General features: G+C 44.8%; 1 long non-coding RNA gene across 1 annotated transcript; it reads right to left on the reverse strand.

The window, feature by feature from the left end:
- Positions 1-984: 984 nt before the first annotated feature.
- On the reverse strand, positions 985-13994 carry LOC309342034. Its single transcript, XR_014156680.1, has 3 exons — positions 13792-13994; positions 2383-2486; positions 985-1400 (listed from the first exon to the last, which is right to left on the reverse strand). It is a non-coding gene; the product is annotated as an uncharacterized lncRNA (long non-coding RNA).
- Between the last annotated feature and the right edge of the window lie 222 nt (positions 13995-14216).

The following is a 14216-nucleotide window of genomic DNA, read 5'->3' on the forward strand; positions in this document are numbered from 1 at the left end:
GGACATATAAGGGGCCCCATTACCCTCAGTAGCTTAGGGCCACATCAGACCTAAATCTGGCCCTGCTTGGGGAGGAGTTTATGTGTGTCCTGTCCTATGTGTGAAACCCTTTGCAGATGTCACACAGAATGCATGGATAGAGCTGGATATCGGCGTTGGGACCAAGAAACCTGGACCTACTCCCTCTTCTGCACTTACTCTGAACACATGGAAGACTGTCTGAAGGTAACACCTGCATGTGGAGGCGCAGGGCCACTGGGAGTGTGAGTCTCCTTCTACACACTGATGGCATGCACAGATTATTAACAGTCCTTGCCTGGTTGCCCTTTGCATTTTAGAACCTCCTATGATCCTATTCCTTTTGTGGTTGATCCAGCTAAGCTAAATGTGCCTTGGTTTGACCCCCACTGCCAACAACCTCATCTGAAGCAATTTAATGTGATGGTTAAAGCAAAAAGCTACTTTGGCTATTCTTTTTATCGATTCTAGCCCACCTTTCCTTAATAGAGCTCAAGGCAGGGAGCATCAATGATCCAAGGTGGTCTCCTCTCCAGGTTCAGCAGGAGGTAATGCTTCATGGGTCCTTCATGCACTGGACTGGAATGATTTGATTTATGGATTTCTCTCATGTGCCATCTTGCCATTAACCACATTTACAAAAGCTCTGTGACAGTAAGTGCTCCCATTGTCGCTTCTGAAATGCCCTGAGCTAGTTGGGGACAGAAAGCCCACAACCAGGATGGAAACCTACTCAGATGCTCCACAACGACAATGAGGACTAGGAACTCTCATAATGTTAACAAAGCAACCCTGGAACAAATACCAGGCAGCTAAACCAATGCTATCTCTGATTTTAAATTATCGCCAAGCTGTGTTCCTTCTGCGGGAGGCAACTGATGTGGGGGAACTGTGGCAATCCTGATTTCTAGCCTCCCTGAGCCCAGATTATGAAGCTTTGACGATGCAAGGCGGGGTGGGTGGGAATACTTTAAAAGGATGTTTATTTGGCTCCTCTGCCGTTCCTCGAGGAGTTTTCTTCTTCACCTTTCCTTCCCTCACAACAAACACAGACGAGCTGAGGGAACAAAACAAACACTTGATATGATAACCAAGCCCTTTGGAGACTTGCGACATTAAGTGTGGAGGCAGCCTGTTTTGTGACAAACTTAAGGCTCCCGCGACGGATGCCACACTTGGGGGCTTTCTCATTCGGCTTCTTCCAGGGTTGTTGCATTAATGCTAAAGTGGGCTTTACATGCTTCTCGCAGTGAAATCTTTCAGCCTATTCCTTAACTCTGTGTAGACAAGATGAAAGGGACTGTCGGGAGCAGTTGTACTTCACAGTAGTAGCCCTCAGGATAAAGATGAGGCTGGTGACAACCTGTCAGAACACGGCGCTCCTGTTTACATGCGGATAAAAGAGAAGGGATGCAAATGAGAGAGAGAGAGAGAGAGAGAGAGAGAGAGAGAGAGAGAGAGACGAAAACAAAACCTGTCTGGTGCTTAGGGCAGAGTTGTGGGATTTTGCACACCCCTAGCAGCTAGGTAATGATCCGCCCGCCAGCTCACAAGCAATTTCCATAGAAACAGCATATGGTCCCCTGATATTGACTATTGGAAATGCCTCCACAGTGCTCTCCATCTTCAAAATAACCACATGATGATGAGGAGGATGATGATGATATTTTGCCCTGGGCTCTTTTGAGAGGAAGGGAAGGGTAAAATAATAATTAATAAATAAAACATCATGACTTCCATGTTCTTACTATTTCTAGACAGCTTGATCAATGCCGCACCAGCAAAGCTAACTTTAAACAAAAGCATTGGTTTTTAGACTCAGGAATAGTCCCAGACAACTACCAAGTCCAGTGTATTTTTTTTATGGTTGTAATATTGCCTTTGCTTCCTTCCAAGGGCTAAATTACTGCACACAAAGAGGGGCCACGTAAACACAGAGGAGTAAATCAAAGTAATTTAGCAGCTTTGGTTTTAACGTCTTGAGAGATCAAGTGCTTCTAAACTCCTTTGTATGGCTCCTGGTTTTGGCTAGGGCCCACAGCGGTTCTCAACCTGTGAGTCCCCAGATGTTGTTGGACTACAACTCCCATCATCCCTAGCTAGCAAGAGCTCAGGGATGATGGGAGTTGTAGTCCAACAACATCTGGGGACCCACAGGTTGAGAACCACTGGCTGGGGGCTTGGATCATGGCTGCTTTCCTGGGCCTCCAGCAGATATCTTATCAGCAGTTCCGTTCCGTATGATAGTGGAATCAGGCACCTATCCTTTGGAGCAGCCTCCCATAAGCTGTCAGTCTGTATTGTCTTTGAAAGTGTGGTGTAGTGAATAAAAATGATGTATCTCTGTTCAGCCATCAAGTTTACCTCAGGCAGCTAGGAATGTGTGAATCTCTGTCTTGGTTTTCTTCAGTTCCTTGTTTTTCCTCACTGAAGTTCAGTCCTTCACATTTCCACATCAGCTTGAGAGTCTTTAAAAAAGAAAAGAAAAGATAAAGATCATGCCAATAATTCAGCTTTTTTCAGTGTGAATTTCTCCTAATACACGTGTGCAATTCTGCCCAACGCAAACATTTTTGCAAAACAATGATACTGTGCAATAAGCAATATTTTATGCACACTTCACTGCAGCACATATGTATTTTTGTATGTATTACTTAGCTAGAGAACTGCAGTGCAACATTCAGAAAAGTGCAAATTTTGAGCTCCCATTGCTCGGTCCCTGCTCCTGCCTTTAGGTTCTCATATCCTTTTGGGAAGTGTGAATTAGGCAGGTTTGCCTTTCAATGCAAACCGAGTCGAATTCCCACCTCATCCCTACGCTCAACCAAACCTGCCACATAGGTTTATGGTGAGAATAAAATAAAATAAAAATAAAAAAGGAAATTGCACTGAACACCTTAGATGCAGGGTAAGATGATTGTGGTTTTATGCATATATAGATTTTGGTGCCGAGAAAATTGCTGCCTGAGGCAGCCACTTTGCTTAGGATGCTTCTGACTCCTCCCCATCTTCAAAATTAATATAACAATTGTGAAGTCGAACACTGGGTCAGCCGTCCATCTTGCTTCTCCCTCATGCTTCCGGTGTGATGCCTGCTTTTCAGGTCCATAGCCAAAGGGAACCTGTCCTCCTCCCCAATTTTGTGAAGGTAAGTTGCGATCACGTTTACTTGTATGGGAAAGCGTCAAGGCTGTTTTCTATCAGAAGTAAATGTTCCAGAGGTCCGTACTTAACATGACTCTGTTCTTAACCTGAAGCACCACTTTAGCTAATGTGGCCTCCTGCGCTGGAGCACATTTTCCGTTCTCATCCTGAAGCAAAGTTTTTAACCTGAAGCACTATTTCTGGGTTAGCGGAGTCTGTAACCTGAAGCATATGTAACCTGGAGCGTATGTAACCCAAGGTAGCACTGTATAGGGTGCCTACATTCTGCATGGACTGGTTGCAAATGGCTTTAGATACCTATTACCATATAGCATATATTCAACACAAAAAACAGTGACAATTTGTTGTTGACAAAGGACAGCTGGGCCCATTACCTTCAGTAGCTTAGGGCCTCATCAAACCTAAATCCGGCCCTGCTCCTGACCAGTCTCACGGCTTCTCAAGTGTTACCTTGATCTTCAGCCAAAGAGAAAGGGCCAACAGGACTGGCAATCTTCAGTACGAAGAGGAAACCCGATACATTTCAGTCCTCTCACTCCCAGCACCCTCTGCCTCGCTGCCTTGCGGGAGAGGATGCTTCGAAAGGAAGCCACAAGAGCCGGTGAACCAAGAGCTACCAGCAATCTTTCCTGATTTATTACTTCATTCATTAATCCATATATGAAGCGCAATTTAGGATAAGGCTCAGAAATCCTTGCTGTGACATGTTCTCGCATATTTGATAAATGATTCCTCCGGCAGAGGCTTGAAGGGCATCTGCAGTAAATTGTGCTGAGATCTATTTTTCAAAACACTCCTGCACTTTCCTATCAAATTAGAGGATATCCTTTAGATAAGGGTAAGCGATGAGATTTCTATCGCACGGCTGTGTGCCTCATAAGTCACAAAAATGGAAGAAAATCAGAAACCCTCCCAGTAAAAATGTTAGCTTTCTTCTCCCACCAGGGATAGACTGGGAGTTGGTCAACCAGTCGAGCAGGAAACAGAAGCAGCCCAGAGTACTTCCGTCCCCCCAGATGGATGGGTGGGACTCCTGCTCCCTTTGGTCTGCTTATGTATAGTCAGTGTTAGTTTCAGGATCTTTTGTGAAGGTGTTTGGGCAAAATGATCTTGGCGGACCCCAAAACCTGGGTGGGTCCACTTCTTCCTGCTCCCTGCTTTCCCACAGGCATCCGGTTGGCCACTATGAGAGCAGGATGCTAGACTAGATGGGTCATTGGCCAGAGCAAGAAGGCTATTCTTATGATCTTACATTCTTCCTCTTGCCACTAGTCGTTTGCTCTTCCTGTGGGACAACCAGCCTCATATAACCTACGTAAGTCTAATTAATGCATGAAGGGGTTAACACCATAGAGTAAGCTGTTCTACCAGGCTTAGCTTTGTCACTTTTCCTCGCCTTGGGAGGATATAGGTAATCAAGCCTATTGTTGTATTCAGTTTACCTTATAATTCAGCGTGTAAACAGGTCTGAGCTACTTGCTCCAGCTCAGCCGCATGGCTCTCACCAGCCATTCTTGAGTGCCTATACCAATAAGCTAGGAATTTTTATCACAAAGCTAAATTTTACTGCCCACGCAACTTTTCTGACTGGTGTATGGGAAAGCACATGAACCTGACCTTTGAAGAGTCTGCAAGAAGACCATTTAAAAACTTATCAAATGCATACCTTTGTGAAAATAATATGCAGAAGTGCATTACATATGGGAAAACCACTTGCAAACATGCACATATTAGGTAAAAATGCATGGAGTAAGAAAACAATGGCATGTATTAGGATGAGAATATGCTGACAATTTTTCTCATCACAGCTTTCTTTTTCTAGCAAACTGATGTGGAAATGTGGCAAATTGAGTTTACGGTTGGGGGAAAAAAAAAGAGAAACCAGGAGAAACCAAAATTGGCAGATTCATTTATCTCTAATCACTGCTAGAGCTGTAAAGATAGCTGGTGTTATGAGGCTCCCAGCTTTTCTTAAGCATGTCTTCCCTAGGTCAACTGGCACCACCTGTTCTGTCTGTGCAGCTCCCTCTTTTATAGTAACTCTGCACCTTTACTTCAAAATGGAACAGTAATGCACCCACTTGGCTGGTCTTGCTTCGTGGAGTTAATTGTAGAGAGCCTTGCATAGTTACAATTGAATTAAAATATCCTGAGCCTGACTGGTTTCAGGAAGCATTAATTATATCTCAGTAAGAGGAAATGAAAACCCCATCAATTCAGAGTTCAGCTCTTTAGGCCCAGACAAATAACATTAAGGTGACATTAAGAGTTCAGACTATATATCTCTGACTAAAGAGTAAAAACGTTCTTACTTGCTTTGGAAACAATAAATGCAAGGCCTGCCAAACAAGGCACTGGGAGCTTCCATAGCTGGCAGCAAAACCTGAAGACCACAACATTTGTCTGTAGTACAGAAGTACTTGGATTAACTGAGTTGGGGAAACCCTTTTGGTATGAGAAAAGGGTAAGGCACCACCTCCCCTGACACTTTCACACTCAAAGCCCCACTTCCCAAAGCATTTTTATTTTATTTTACTCACAAGGAAACAAAGGCTCAATTACACATATTTGTAATGCTCAGTGAACCACAGAAAGTTAAAACTTCTCTTGAAGTTCAAGGGCCTTTTGTGTATGTCTTAGAGTAGGGTTGCAGCCCTCCAGAGGCTGTGGGACTCCTAACTCCCACCAATCCATCCAGCAGCGACAGTGAGAGTCAGGGCCGGCCCAAGACATTTTGACACCTGAGGTGAACCACAAACTCCTTCGATGAATTTCAGGCATTGTAATTTACCCCTCACAGAATTACAGTTCCCAGCAACCCTTTACAGTTTGAGGGAAGAGTGTGCTTCAAATGTGCTCTAAAGGCAGCAATGGTAGGCCTGGCAGCTAGAAACCATGGCAGTGATGGGGGTAGACACTCACTGAGAAAAGGGGGACCGCTGAGGATGGAGTGGGGCTAGTTAAACATGAGATGAGATCAAATATCCCAAAGGTCTCGTTCAAAGGTTAGTCTTGCCCAAATGATGCTATGCTTTCTTCATTCTTCCAGCTGGCATCCTTCATGATATGACTGCACAAGGCATTGGCCATTTCATCTGAACCTGTTGCAAGCCCCGACAGATGGCACTGGGTGATCTTTCTATAGTGGATGAGAAAGTGTACAGAGAAGAAAAAGCAAGACCCCTTTCTTGCAATTGAAGGTCTCCAGCAGTTTGCTTGATAGCCTATCTTAAGCTCACCAGAGTCAATGAGCCATTCTAATCTAACTAATTAAGACCCTCAGCTTTTAAAGTTAGAAATGAACCAAATAATCTTGGTTGTCTGCACAATTCCAGTAAACATGAGCATCAACATCATCACTCTTTTCCTTCTCTTCCAAAGTCCAAAGCAGTTACATTGTTCAGATCCAAGAGGCTTCTTCTTCCTCTCCCCGTGCTGACTGTCTCCTTCCCATAAAATCACCCCAATTTAGCAGTTTTTTAAAATAATAAAAAAACCCACACCTCAAACAAGCTGATGAGTAGCAACTGAAATCTTCCCCCATAGATTCCAAGGGAGATCTTGGCACAAAATCCAGTGACAACAGCCCATTGCCTTTCACCTCTTCCAATGGGCTTTCACAACACCTGACCCTTCAAGCTGAATGTGGTTCTCTGGCCATATGCTCTTTGGCAGCCCCCAGGGGTCTTGTGAAACCTGCTGGTTTTGCTGTCTGCCTGGAATTGCAAGAATAGGGGATTGTCGAGCACCTGACAGGGCACCATAGAAAGCTGGTTGACTGTGTTTGGCTTGGTGGGCCATAGGATGAGCAGGTGTAGAATGAGGATGAAGAGAGGAAAAGGAAACCATGGATTTGGGGAGTGTACAGAGAACCATGACTCCTATATGTTCAACAGAAACGAATGGTTTCCAAACAGTTCTCCCTGACGTCAAGTCTAAGAACTTTCTTTTGTTGGAATATTGAGATTCTCTGAGCACTGGCATAGCATGCCTGAGGCTGTGGGGGTGGCGGCCCTGGGCATGTGATTCCGAGGGCACAAGAGGGCACAACCAGGTGCCCCATGACAGATGCCCTGCAGGGAGACAAGCCGTGCCAGGGCCAGGCCTTTGGGTATGGGACAACACTCCCTTCTCCCAGAGAGAAAGGAGAGTGTGGCTCTGCGTTGGCCATCTGAGCTACCTGTCCCCACTGGATAGAGATAAACTGCACTAGGAATGGGGAACTGGTGGCCCCTCACATGCTGTTGGCTCCCCCACCCCTAACATTGGCCAGTTCTGGAGGACCATGAGTTCTCTATCCCTAAATTTCACTCAGCTCATCCAGATGCTGCCTCTGAACAGAGATACTCTGTTTAGCTATCCTGACTAATATCTGTTGGTAAACTTATCCTGTATTGATTTAATTTTTTTTTAAGCCATCTAAGCAATCAAGAGGTAATTGAGATCACTGACTCAGTTGTGGCGATGTGCTGATGGGAGACACTGGTGCATAGCTACAATGAGCAAATATGTCCATTTAAATTGCAGCCTTTGTCTTCCTCTCTGCAGTGCTTTTGTTCCTCTTAATTCCGAGATTTATGTAATATGTAAAAGTTTTGAATCCCCACCTTATGGACATTTAATATATGTTTGTAAATTGGTCTCAGCGTAGCCTGCTCTCTTATCCTGAAGGTTCGAAGGCTGATAGAGTAATTTCTGATCTCTTCCACTGCATCAATAGACATTCACATAAATTCATGTGGCAGTTTAGAGCCAATTAAAATTTATAAGCCACAAGGAGTGAGTGAAATTCTGAGGATTAATTTACTCACTGGAGTATTAATCTGTGTAATGTAGTAGGTTATCCTCCAGTAATCTTGGCTATGCAGAGATAGGGAGATACATTTCCTTGCATGTTTTACTGTAAATGCAGTAATTAGTCCCACTGGGCCAGCGAGCTCGAACGGCTACGGCGGGTGCTACCGGCACAGCCTCAGCATGAACTCTGAGAAGGAGAAGAAAAGAACCAAATCAGCAACTTGAAACCGAGCTGCATTCCTTGGGAAGGAGCCACTTCCCCTCCCGTTCTTCCTGCTGTGTGAGTGTGAGATTAGGCCGAGAGGAAAAGGCTCAAAAATAGGGTATGGTGATTACAAGGTGTAGCCTCCCTTCTGCCACCAGCGCAGAGCAAAAGAGAGACATGTCAGGCACCCCTCCCAGAAAGATCTCAGTGACAGGGACTGAGGCATTGTCAAGGCTCAGGGTGTCCTTGTCAACCTCCTCTACAAATGAATGGGATCAGAAGTGAAGCAGCTCCCCCAAGAGCGGTAGCAGCGATAAAAGAGGCTCAGTCAGTAGGGCAATGGACTCTTAATCTCAGGGATCTTGGGTTCAAGCCCCATGTTGGGCAAAGAGATTCCTGCATTGCAGGGGGTGGGATGAGGTGACCCTTGTGGTCTCTTCCAACTCTATGATTTTATGAAAGTTCAAACCTATTTCCCCCTCTTATTCTTTCTCTGTTCCTTCCTGCTTCCCCTCCAAGTTAGTCCAAGTGTGAGTTTCCATGCAACTGTGCTGGCTTCTTTGCTCCAGCTTGTTGTTGTTGTTGTTTAGTCATTTAGTCGTGTCCGACTCTTCGTGACCCCATGGACCAGAGCACGCCAGGCACTCCTGTCTTCCACTGCCTCCCGCAGTTTGGTCAAACTCATGCTGGTAGCTTCGAAAACACTATCCAACCATCTCGTCCTCTGTCATCCCCTTCTCCTTGTGCCCTCAATCTTTTCCAGCATCAGGGTCTTTTCCAGGGAGTCTTCTCTTCTCATGAGGTGGCCAAAGTATTGCAGCCTCAGCTTCAGGATCTGTCCTTCCAGTGAGCAGTCAGGACTGATTTCCTTAAGAATGGAGAGGTTTGATCTTCTTGCAGTCCATGGGACTCTCAAGAGTCTCCTCCCCAGCACCATAATTCAAAAGCATCAACTCTAATTGGCGATCAGCCTTCTTTATGGTCCAGCTCTCACTTCCATACATCACTACTGGGAAAACCATAGCTTTAAGTATACGGACCTTTGTCGGCAAGATGACGTCTCTGCTTTTTTTAAAAAAAATAATATTTTATTAAGTTTTACACAAAAAAAGAACAAAAAAGCAAATTTCCATTCCAACATAAAAGTCCACAAACATTACTAAAGAAAAAAAAGGAATATAGACAAAAAAAAGAGGGAAAAAAAGGAAATTTTAGCATAAAAAAACTCACTTTCCAATTTTACCCTTCAAAACCTTATTTTCCTTACTTCCACCCGCCTCCTGATCTTGTATTCTATGTAATAATTAGTTCAGCAAGATCATTTTTTATTCATTTTCATTCTTAGTCCCTCCCTTTGTAGTCTTATTTAACTTAGTCACTAGAACCCCTTCATTTCCTTTTCAATGTCCTCAACACTCAAAAATTTTACAGTGTTTTTGTAGGTAGGCTTTAAACTTCTTCCAGTCCTCTTCCACCTGCTCTTCTCCTTGATCTCGAATTCTGCCGGTCATTTCAGCCATTTCCATATAGTCTATTACTTGCATCTGCCATTCTTCCAAGGTGGGTAGATCTTGCGTCTTCCAATGCTTTGCAATAAGTACTCTTGCTGCTGCTGTAGCGTACATAAAAAAGGTTCTGTCCTTCTTTGACACCAATTGGCCGACCATACCCAGGAGAAAGGCCTCTGGTTTCTTCAAGAAGGTATACTTAAACACCTTTTTCAGTCATTATATATCATCTCCCAGAAAGCCTTAATCCTTGGGCACGTCCACCAAAGGTGAAAGAATGTCCCTTCAGTTTCTTTACATTTCCAACATTTATTATCGGGCAAATGGTAGATTTTTGCAAGTTTGACTGGGGTCATGTACCACCTATATATCATTTTCATAATATTCTCTCTTAAGGCATTACATGCCGTGAATTTCATACCGGTGGTCCACAACTGTTCCCAGTCAACAAACATGATATTATGACCAACATCCTGTGCCCATTTTATCATAGCAGATTTTACCGTTTCATCCTCAGTGTTCCATTTCAACAGCAGATTATACATTCTCGACAATATATTAGCATTGGGTTCTAACAATTCTGTTTCCAACTTTGATTTTTCCACCTGGAAACCGATTTTCCTGTCCAAATGGTAGGCCTCTCTTACTTGAAAATAATGTAACCAGTCTCGCACCTTATCCTTGAGTTTCTCATAACTCTGCAATTTCACTTTGTCTCCCTCCTGCTCCAAAATTTCCCAATATTTTGGCCAGTTAGATTCCATGTTAAGCTTTTTCAGGGCCTTTGCTTCCATAGGTGAAAGCCACCTTGGGGTTTTATTTTCCAATAAGTCTTTATATTTCATCCAGACATTAAACAATGCTTTCCTGACAATATGGTGACGTCTCTGCTTTTTAAGATGCTGTCTAGGTTTGTCATTGCTTTTTTCCCAAGAAGCAGGCAAAACCTACACTTGGAATGGCTTTTCTCCCCCAGCTATGAGGGATACACCAGAAGCTTTCATCATCCTTCCAACCAGCAGTCTTATCAGACTCTTTCTTTCCGCACATCTCTGCAATGTATTTACCAGACTCCCAACATCCGGTGCCACCTGGAAAGGGGTTGATTCACCCAACTGCATGACTGACCCAAGGACTACCAGCAATCTGTTTTGTGGACACAACTCTTTTTCTCTAACCTTTGGGCTTGTGGGATCAGCGTGTATGCAGATGTTAGAGAGGTGTGTGCCAATAAAGGTAATAAACGATGTTGAAAAGAAAGAAAGGAAACCAATGTCCCTGCTGCATTTGTTCATTATCCTCTGATGTTAATGGCAAAAGGTACTTCTCAAGTCTTGTGAGAAAGGAGGACGTTAGCCCAGCTTTCATCCTCCCTCTTCTTAAATCTGTAGGTGACCACAGGTTGGCAAACAGGTTCCTGGGTTATTATCTTGCTTTATTGCCTTTATCTAGCATGGTCTTGGGGACGGAGATGCGGCAGGCAAAGGGCAGAGCCTGCCGAGTTGCCTTCGTTATCTAGATGACATGGGAATTAGCCCCAGCGTCGCCCTTCCTTATAATGAGTGTCCTTCATCTGATACCGGCGCCCCTTGCAGACCTCTTTTTAGCCACAAAACCAGGCAGTGGCCTAGCAAATAACTGCAATTTTGTCCTTAGAAAAAGAAAAAGCATCCCAGAAAACTGAAAGATGTATTTCTCCGTAACATTAAGTAGGAGACTGCGCTATAGAAATCGTGGAAGATATAAGGATTATTCAGTGGAATGGAACTGCATTTAAAACAGGATTTGCGTCTGCACTGTAGCCTTATAAGCATCCCTTGGGACTCACTGGGGCTTGTGTCTCAATACAGAAGACCATAAGAAGGAAAGCCACTTCCGAGCTAGAGAGGAGGTGGGGTTGCGGGCTTCATGCCCCCTCCACGTGAGGGAATCGGCTGGCTTGGGGTGTGTGGCCTGCCCTATTTAGCGCTGGTGCGGCTGGGGATCTCCCTCTTTCGACCGCTTCACCTGCTCCGGTTTCCCACCCTCCCTCCCTTTAAGGTTTCCTTTGACCTTGCTATGGACCTCGGTTGGTCGCTGTTAAGGGGCCTGGTAGGAATTTTTTCCACTTGTCAAATTGGCACCAGCCACTTGGATTTTCGCCTACCTCGTAGCATCACAACTTCCTTGGCATTGGCGGTTAGGCATTGGTAGGGGTATTATTATGTAGATGGAAGAGGGGGAAGGAAACGCCATCACCTCCCCCACATATTGAAGGGTAATCCGATAAAGGATTCCGGGGGGCGTGGCTCTGTCCGAAGCCTATGGAGGTGAGGGCCTAAGGCACGCCCCCGAGCAGTGACCCCGGGGGGAGTTCCTAGTTGATGTGCATCAGCAGGACTCCCCCTACTGGTGGTTAACCCTTCCCGGACTTCGAGCAGACAGGCTGAAGCTGGATAGTCGATTAGGACCAATGCCTAAGCCAATACCGCTCATTACCTGTAGCCAATAAAGTTGTGGCCAGTTAGTCCATTAACCTAGATAATTGTGTCATGTGTCTTTATTTCCGCTGGAGGGAGGTGGGAACTCGTCATGCAACCTGTTGGATCTGATCAAAGGTCTGTCTGGTCTAGCATCCTGTTTTCAAAGCAACCAACCAGATATCCATCAGAAGCCCATAAGCAGGACATGAAGACAAGAAACTTCTCCTGCTTGTGACTCAAAGCAAGTGTTGCCCTTAGAGAAGGAACCAGATCTCAAACCCTCCTCCTGATGCCACCATCTCACCCACACATTGAGGCTACACAGGTGTGCCTATCTAGGGCTTAGAACAAGTAGCATTTCACAAAAAAAGTCACTTTGAAACCTAGCAACCAATTTTTTGGTTCAAGTACCGTGCAACTACAGCTCCCATGTCATCAGGGCCAACATCTAAATGATGGCTGCCATCCCATTGGCATACCATCATGCTGGTTAGGGAGGTCACCACACGGTCCCCAGGCCTAAAGGTGAAAATACCCATTACCAAAAGCCACCCACGCTTGATGGATATCCTGGTATGAGAGGATATCTGCCCATCCCACAAGGAATGGGTCCCAAATGCTTGCATAATGTAGTTTTCCTTCCCATTCCAAATTCCTTCCCACCCCTACCATCAACGAAACTGTTTCCCCAAAGGTCGTCACCGTTTCCCCCAAATCTAAATTAAGATGCATGCAATTTTTTTTGCAGCGGAACTCCCCAGTTTATATTCAGAAAAGGATTAGCACAGCAAGTCTGCCTGCTGATGTAGAAATGATTGCATGCCCAACTCCTTTCCCATCTCACAAAGCTACTGAACGAAACAGCCATGGGGGGGGGGGCTTACATTTGAAGACGGAAAGGACTGAAAGCCAGACTTAGGACTGACCTGACGTATCAGGATTTCAGTGGGTTTCCCCAGCCCAATGGGCACCCATGGGGGAGGCAGTCCTCCTTGCACCCCCATGAACCACAGACCCCCCCCAAGTGTCCCTATTTTCCAAGGACAGTCCCAGATCTACAGAAGCCATCCCAGTTTCTGATTTGATCCCGGGATGTCCCACTTTTCCTTAGGACATCACTATTTTCATCAGAGAAATGTTGGAGGGTATGGAGTTATGTGACCCCCGAGCCAAGGAGATACAACCTTTAGAAGAAATCTGAAGGCAGCCCTGTATAGTTTTATTATGTTTTTATATATGCTGGAAGCCACTCAGAGTGGCTGGGGCAACCCAGTCAGATGGGCAGGATATAAATAATAAAATTATTATTATTATCATTATGGAATGGAATTACTTTCATTGTAGAAATGTCTGAGGGTATGGAATCATAATCATCAGCTTTCCTTTTTTCCTTTTAAAAAGAGCCAGTTTCTAGCATTTATAGAACTTGAGACATGAGGCAAACAGGCGCTGTTCTAAATTTTCTGAGAAAGTAGCCTGCCTCCTCGCTCTGTGCCCTCCTTAATTATTTATTATTTTAAATTTTATTTAGATTGATATATCGCCCTTCTTTGAAAGATCTCAGGGTGGTTCACAAGATAAACATCTAAAGAAGTAGTTAAAATAAAAACAGCGAAACATGTTTTGCTTTGCCCACCTTCCAAAAATATTCCTGGGATCTTAGGAGGCCTGGCAAGCAACCCAAGAGGGAACACCATACACAAAAAGCCCTATTGGGGTCTTCCTTTTACTTATGTGTAAGTAAACATGTGAGGGTGAACAGCAGTGTGCTGCCAAGCCCCACCCCCTCTGGCATGTGAGTTTTACTCAGTTTACAGCTGGCATGAATGTGATGGCAAAGGTCTGGTGTAGAGAGCCTCCTTTACTTTCTGATGTTCTCGACGTGAAGTCACAATCAGGGCTCTAAGTCACACAGGGAGCTTCCTAGAGTAGAGCTGGCACCCTGCTTGGTCATGTTTCCATTGGGAAATCAAGGCACAGCGGAGACTGGTTTCTTTAAGAGAAATGGTTTATTGTTCACATAGGTAAAAAAAGGCAAAGGACCCCTGGATGGTTAATTCC

This window comes from Podarcis erhardii, assembly GCF_964252035.2.
Source record: "Podarcis erhardii genome assembly, chromosome: 5".
Taxonomy (NCBI): Eukaryota; Metazoa; Chordata; class Lepidosauria; order Squamata; family Lacertidae; genus Podarcis; species Podarcis erhardii.